This window comes from Rattus norvegicus, chromosome 5, assembly GCF_036323735.1.
Source record: "Rattus norvegicus strain BN/NHsdMcwi chromosome 5, GRCr8, whole genome shotgun sequence".
NCBI lineage: Eukaryota > Metazoa > Chordata > Mammalia > Rodentia > Muridae > Rattus > Rattus norvegicus.
Genome location: NC_086023.1, coordinates 157,875,453 through 157,883,063, shown reverse-complemented (window position 1 = coordinate 157,883,063; position 7,611 = coordinate 157,875,453). Strand labels below are relative to the sequence as shown.

Here is a 7,611-nt window from a genome sequence, read left to right as displayed (position 1 = left end):
ACTTCCTACCCGCCCTCACTCCCCACTGCATGTCAGGAGGATCTTGCTGCTGCCCGGAAGGATGGAGCTGTTTTAACCACAGGATGGCAGTCATGTGTTGACACCTACTGGGTGCCAACCCTCCAACAGGCTGATCCCACGGGTGGCTCAGCATCTCCCGGGTAGACCCTTGCTCCTTGCTGTTTTAGTGCCGACACCAGGGTGGAAGATTCTATTTTCCTCCCTTACGTTGTAGTGTGGGGAGTTATAATGTTGATATATTATACAGAATTTATGTTATTTGAAATTTATTTTATGTTATTTCGTGTCGTGTCGTCTGATTCCCGTTTAATCCTCCTGTCAGCCTGCGGGGAGCGGTTTCCATTTCGGTTTTACAGCCAAGGAGACAAGCCCAGAAAAATGAGTAACGTGCTCACTGCAGAGCCAGCCGGCGGGCCAGCGGTGCTGTGGGAGCGCTGCAGGCGGAGGCAGGCTTCAGAACTGGGGCTCTTTGGACTTGAATGTGAGAAGCGTTCTTTAAGCCTGGCTCGCCGCACATTTCCTGGAGTACCACACCACCCTGTTCGACAGAACCTGAAATGCTAGCCTAGGTCTGTGGACTCAGGCATGCACCGTGCCTCTCTCAGCTCCCGGGGTGCTTCCAGTACCTTTCTTGTATCTGTGGTTACAGGCAGCACTGTAAAATGGCTTCATAGAAGGCCCCAGGACTCTGGCCTCTGGCCGTGGAGCTATCTGAATGTGCGCCCCACTTTCTGTAAGAGGGAACGAATGAGTCTCTGTGCTCAGTTCACTCCATCCCCGGTGGAGGGCAGAGATGGAGGGACAGGCCACTTCAGCTCACTCACTTGCTTGTCACCTGCACCGGGGTGTCAGGAGAGATAACAACAGACCCTGACCCCAGGCCGCCACATTCCAGTTCTGCTCGCACCTGATGAATCCAAGATGGCGGAGCACGGCAGCCAGGAGAGAGGGTAGGGGGAGGATCGGGAGTCTGTGCTGTGAGCTTTTCCCTTTCCACGTTTTATTTCATTCCTCTTAGGTCCTAGCCCACCGGATGGTAGTGCCGACATGTATGTAGGCTGTGTCTTCCCCACTATGTGACCCTCTCTAGAGATACCCTATCTCACACTATCGCAGTTGCTGATTTTCTAGGCATTTCTCAATCTGAGATGGGAGCACGATATCATTCTATTTTATTTTGTGTATGTGTGTGGGCGTGTGGGTGCATCCCTGTGTGCGTGTGCGCATGCGTGTGTGAAAGTGTGCGTTGGGGGTAAGCTATATGTACCTGTGCATGTGGAGGCCACAGGCTGACATCAAAGTGTCTTCCTTAATCTCTCTTGACTTTAATTTTTGAGACAGGGTTTCTTCCTGAACCTGGAGTCTGCCGTTTTGGCAAGGCTGGCTGTCAACAGAACTATGATCTTCCTGTTCCCACACTGCCAATTCTGAGTTTGCAGGTACACTGTTTTATGTGGGAGCTGGGGAAATCTGAACTCAGTTCCTAAGGTTTATATGTCCCGCACTTTATCCACTGAGCTGTCTCTCTAGCCTGGAATATTCTGTCTTAGTTTATTACATTGTAGTGGATTGACTGTCACATCTGGATCATCTGTGGGGAGGGGTGAGCTTGCACTAAGGTCCTGAGGCAGAGCCTTTCCCATGGAGGGAGCTGGGAAGGAGTGGTTAGGGTCAGCCTCTGGTGTTAGCAGACAGCCTTGAGTCAGGCCTCCCACACTTCCTGAAGAGAGGCCAGCTTGGAACTTGGCCAGATAGGAGACACTTTTCCCATCACAGGGAATTGCAAATCAGCCTTGAGAAGGAAGTGACAGGGAGAGAGGCACTTTGTCAAAGAGGCCAAGAAATGGACCTGTTTTGTCTCCATAGAGGGGCCCAGGATCTGAACTCGACCCTCAGTCCCCTCTCGTGCCTTCTAAGGCCCTGAGTAGCTCACATGAGGACAAGGGTGGCTGCTGACTGGAGACGGCTCCCAGGCTCAGGAGCCCTAATCACTCATTTCTAGCTCATTAAGCCGGGCTGACATTTTAATTTTTAACTTTTTATATATTTACAACTCAGTAATTTTTAGTATATTCACCACGTTGGGAAACCATCACTGCAGTCAGTTTTAGAAGATTCTAACTAACCCTCCAAAAATAAACTCTGCAGTGCTTAGCTGTCACCCTCCTGTCCCCGTCCCCGGGGCCCTGACACCCACGGATTGGCTTCCAGCTTTGTCTGAGCAGAGTCTTCTGTCCCAGACACTTTATGCAAATGGATGGACTCACGGCCCTGAGGTCCCTGTGACCGGCTTCTTTGGTCGCATCTTGGATAGATGCGGGTGGGGTGGCCCAGATCTCCACCCAAATCCTTCAGGAGATGCATAGGGGGGTGGTCACTCCACTGTGGTCATTGTCAAGGTCAGAACTCTTTCTCTGGGCATCCAGTCTGACCCACTCCACCTCTAACCTGCACCAGGAATAGCTAAGGACAGGAACCCAAGGAGAGAAGAGCAGCGCTCTTTGTGAGACAGTGAGTGGGCAGCTACACTTCAGTTACTCTCCTTCCACCATTCACCTACCCACCCACTTGCCCACCCACCCTTCTGCCCTTCTAACCATCATCCATCCATCTACCCACTCTCCTGCCGATGTACCCACCATCCTTCCATGTACCCACACATCCATCTACTCAGCCACCTGTCTGTCCAGCCATCCTTCCACACACCTGTCTATCTACCCATCACCCCCTATTTAGCCACTGTTCATCTACCCATCCATCCATCCATTCATGGATCCGTCCATCTGCCCATTCACCTATCCATCCATCCATCCATCCATCCATCCATCCATCCATCCATCCATCCATCCATTCACAGATCCGTCCATGCCCATCCACCCATTATCCATCAGCTCTTTGCCCACTCATTCACTTATCTGTCCATCTACCCACCCGTCCCACCAATTACCCACTTATTTATCTGTCTATCCATCCACCATCCATATATCCATCCACCCATGATTTATCCATTCTTCATCCCTTTTCTACCTTTACCTGTCTGTCTACCCATCTACCCATCTACTCATCCACCCATCCACCCATCCATCTTCCCATTGGCTCACCCATTGTCTTAGTTAGGGCTTTACTGCTGTGAACAGACACCATGACCACAGCAAGTCTTATAAAAACAATGTTTAGTTTGGGATGGTTTACAGGTTCAGAGGTTCAGTCCATTATCATCAAGGCGGGAACATGGCAGTGTCCAGGCAGGAGCTGAGAGTTCTACATCTTCATCTGAAGGCTGCTAGCAGAATACTGGCTTCCAGGCAACTAGTGTGAGGGTCTTAAAGCCCACAATGACACACCTACTCCAACAAGGCCACAGCCACTCCAACAAGGCCATACCCACTCCAACAAGGCCACGCCTCCTAATAGTACCACTCCCTGGGTGAGTATATTCAAACCACCATACCCATCTACCCACACATTCACCTACCAATCTCCACTCCTCCGTTCACCTTTCTATCCACCCATCCATCTATCCTTTCACCGGCAAATGTTTACTATGAACAAAACCATACTAGGCCTGCTCCAAATGGTAGAACAGAGAACAAGGCAGCTGGTACGGCCCTTGCAGCTTAGAGACAACACACACAGACACCAACACTCGGAAAAGAAACAGTCTCAACGCCCCCGGTGCTGACGGAGAAGCTGGTTAGGCAATGGCCTGGAGGGAGGGGTACAGTCTCTTCAGTCCTCAGAAGGGCCTTTTTGGTGCAAAAGAGGCTGCTGCATGAGGTCTAGGGAGTTTGAAGACTGATAAGGGGTGCGTGCTGGCAGCTGTCACACTGTAGAACAGGAATAGCTGCAACTCGCTCTTTCTTTGGTCTCCCACAATAATTTTCTCTATGGTCACTTTATTATTTCCCTGTGGGTCCTGTCATCTGCTGGCCCGGATGGTGGCACCCAGGTCATAGGAGCCCTGTAGTCCTACTGCCCTGCCTGCGGTGTGCTCCCCACTCTCGGGGCTTGGAATTGACATCTTCCCATGAGCCCTGGTTTACACAAACGAAGGTACATGTGTCGGGGAGCAGCTGGGGCCTTGGAGGTCAGGAGGTCACTCCCTTCCTTGTCTTTTTCCATCGCTGCTGTTTCTCGTTTAGGGTCGAGTTGCTTGAGGAAGAGACAACCCGCGGCGTACATGTCTGTTGGCAGGGGCGTTCTAATTTTAAAAAATGTGTCACTCTCCAAGCTCTGTGTCCCTTAATCAGGCAATTACTTCCTGATGTAGCGTAGTTAAGAAAGAAGAAGAAGAAGAAGGAAAAAAAATAGCCACCAGCCCCTGGAATCTCAAACATTTTCTCGAGAATTAATTTGGTAAATGTTTGACTCAAGTTCCAGAATGTCCTTTGTTTCCATTTCTAAAAGACAAAAGGGACAGAGAAGAAAAGTAGTAATTGCGTGTTAATCAATCTTGCTCATTAAAATTAGCTCCCCAGCCAAGGGTGTCATGGAAACAGCAGATGCTGGGAGAAGGGCTGGGGGTGGGGTGGGGAGCAGCAGGGTGAGGGTGAGATCACAGAGTGGGCCTGGTCCAGGAGAAACAGTACGGGCCCAAGTGTCAGTGGAAATAGAAGTGAGCAAGGAGTGTGTACTGCCCTGTTCCTTGTTCCTGCCTCTGCAGGTTTCTGACTGACTTTCAGAACAAGCCAGGGACCATGTTGGGGGACAGAGGTGGGGTTCTGCTCCCATTGTGCAGGGATTGACACTGCCCAGGGCTGCTGGAGAGTTTGCCAGAACTCACTGCTAGAAATGGCGGAATCAGACTTGAATTAGGTCTCCCAATGGGTGAGCTCACTGTGGTGCACCCTAGTGGCCTCTGCCAAGGCTGGAGGTGGGTGGGGTGGGGCCACGGGTGTGAGGAGCTGCGAGGAACCCTTAGGTCTGGAGAAAACGATCATTTCCATCAAGGTTTCTGTAGCAATGCCCTGGGGAGAAGTGGGCACCTCACTGGTGGGGTCTGCACCTTGAACCTACTTATCACTAGCAGGCTGAGGTACCCCGGATGCTCCAAGTTCCTTGTTCTCCCAGGAGGCCTGCAATCTAGATCTTTCCTGAGCTTTTCTCTTTCCCTGGGCCCTGCTGGTCTGGTTGTAATGAGATAATGTGCCCTCACCCACTGCTGGACCCCAGGAATACAAAGCTGGGAACTGAGCCACTGGAGTCCTATGGCAGCAAACACTGCAGTCCACAGGGATGGGGACAGGATGACATCATCACCATCTCTACATACACTGATGTCTGTGCCAGGCTCTGAGGTGCTACCCTTCCTGTTGCCCATTTCCTGATGGTGTAGAGCAGTGAACAACTTCCTCCCAGCTCAATCTGTCTGTATGTCTGTCCCTGCCCCCCATTTGAGGCTGCAGAACCAGGGCCACCTCTCTGTGGGGAGAAATGACCACACCGAAGTGGTTTTATACAACCAAGAAGCATTCTCAGTAGAGGAAGGGAAAGCGAGGGTCAGCAAACCTTGTTCCTGTCACAGAATGACACGACTCAAAATGCCGGTCCCTAGAACCGGAATGTCCCCTTTACTTGTTCTAGTCCACCCACAGGCTGGTTTTCAAGGCACGTGAAGGACTCAAGACAAACAGTTCCCCGAGAGGACAGTCAGCCACTAGCCCCATGGAAGGCTCATGTTCAGGGGCAGTGGGTTATGTGGGCCAACTTCCACCACCATCACAAAATACCTCAGACTCCCACCTCTTAAGGACCCAGGCTAGAAACAAGCCATTAATTAACACAGTAACTCAGAGGAACATTAAACATCTAGCCTATCACAGGGGTACTTATCCTGGGGAGCCTCAGGGGACCCCACAACATGTAGCCTTTGGAAGTAAGAAATCACTATTATGGGTGGGTCCGTATTTGCTTCTGGATTCTAGCTTAAGGGGAACCCAGGAGATGGTGGGTGGTTAACCTGCCCCTCTATGAGGTACACAAGGGGTTAGGGTATGAGCCCCATGAGGGTTCACCAGTGACTCTCCAGTCTCCAGCTGGGTGCCAAGAAGCCAGGTTGGACTTCTGGGTGAGGGGAGAGGGTCCTGGGTCTCTCATCATACCATACTTCTACCTCTGACTTCCCCATAGGCCACCTAGGGACAACAGAACAGCCACAAAATGTCTGAAAAAGCCAGTGTGGGCCTCGTCCCTCCTACCTCGAGTCTGCTGGGACATGCTTGCTGGCTGGGGGCTGGTTTCTCCCATGGCTCGCTTCAGCCGAGGCAACCTGAGCTATGCCTCCCTCTGGGTCTTAGGCAAGGCCTGATGACTCTTCGAGATCTCCCAGGCCGAGCCCCCTATGACTCATCCTCTGAAGAAGGGCACTGCCTAGATGCAAATGTTCAGCTCCAGTGCCCTGGCAGGACCCCGCAGGGGAGCCATCTGTGTGTCCTTGCTGGAGCCGCTAATAATCTCAGAAGACTTATTTTTTAATGAACTGGTAATAATAACGACAATCAGGGTGCACCCTTCTCTCTCCTGGGGAGGCCTGGCTCAGCGCAACCCAGTGAGATGGAGCCGGGATGGGGGAGGGGACATCAGGCCTGCTGAAACCACCCAGGCTGTGGTGAGGTGAAGCCCATTCACCTACCCCCTGCCCTGACTTACAGAACTCCGTTCTGCTTACACAAAGAAGTCCCCCTGCCTCCCAGTGGCTTAAGGGACAGCTTAGCTCACAGCCCCAACACCAAGGCCTGGGGTGGGGGGCCCTCAACATGTTCGTGACCCCCGTTGTTCTTAGAAAAATGGCTCCCTCTGCTAGGTCATGGGAGGGGGGAGATCTTGGTAAACTCAGCCCCTCCTCACAGAGAGCAAGTGGCAGAAAGACTTTTTTAAGGCACCTCCACGAGCCATTTAGATGTGTGTTCTGGTAGGTGCATACATTCAGGTGACAGCTTCAGGTCTGGCTGGATCCAGGATAACAGACAGACGTATGTACATTATTTGTATAATTGGCTCCTAAAGGATATTCAAACAACATTTGTTTCCATCATTTGGCTGTGCCTGCCTCTGTGTGAACTTTGTCTCCTGCTCTCTCTTCCTGGTAGCAAGATGGCTGCCAGTTCCCCTAAGCCTCAGCCGCAGCCTCCTGATGAGAGAGCTTGTTGGTCAAACTTCTCATCACAATTTAAAAGGAGAAGGATCCGCTTGAGTTCATGGCTTCTGAGGATCTGTTCAGGGCTGCGGGCTGAGGTGGGGAAAAGGCATGGTGGGTAGGAATGTACTATGGAAATTGCTCACCTCAACATGTCCGGAAGCAGAGAGGAAGGGACGTACCCTAATGACCTGATCCTTTCAGTAAGACCTCCAGTATTGCTGACATATGAATCCAGGGTGGATTCATCCATTGCAAAACACATTTACTTCCCTGATACCCTGTGTACGAACACGGTGGGCGGGGGTTGGGGGGTGTTGTTACTCAGACTACAACACATGGCATTCCTCCTTTCTAGAGGTTGCCTGCTCATGTCAGTTATTCACTTTCCTGGATGTCCATTGGCCAGCTTGGGTCACATGGGCCTCACCAACCAATCGCTGCGATTAGAGGAG

The 7,611-nt window shown here is 51.5% G+C and overlaps 1 long non-coding RNA gene across 1 annotated transcript; it reads right to left on the bottom strand.

Annotated features, from left to right (window-relative positions):
- Positions 1 to 3,177: 3,177 nt before the first annotated feature.
- LOC134487088 (uncharacterized) lies at positions 3,178 to 6,305 on the bottom strand. Its single transcript, XR_010066802.1, has 2 exons — positions 6,219 to 6,305; positions 3,178 to 4,421 (listed from the first exon to the last, which is right to left on the bottom strand). It is a non-coding gene; the product is annotated as an uncharacterized LOC134487088 (long non-coding RNA).
- Positions 6,306 to 7,611: the final 1,306 nt, after the last annotated feature.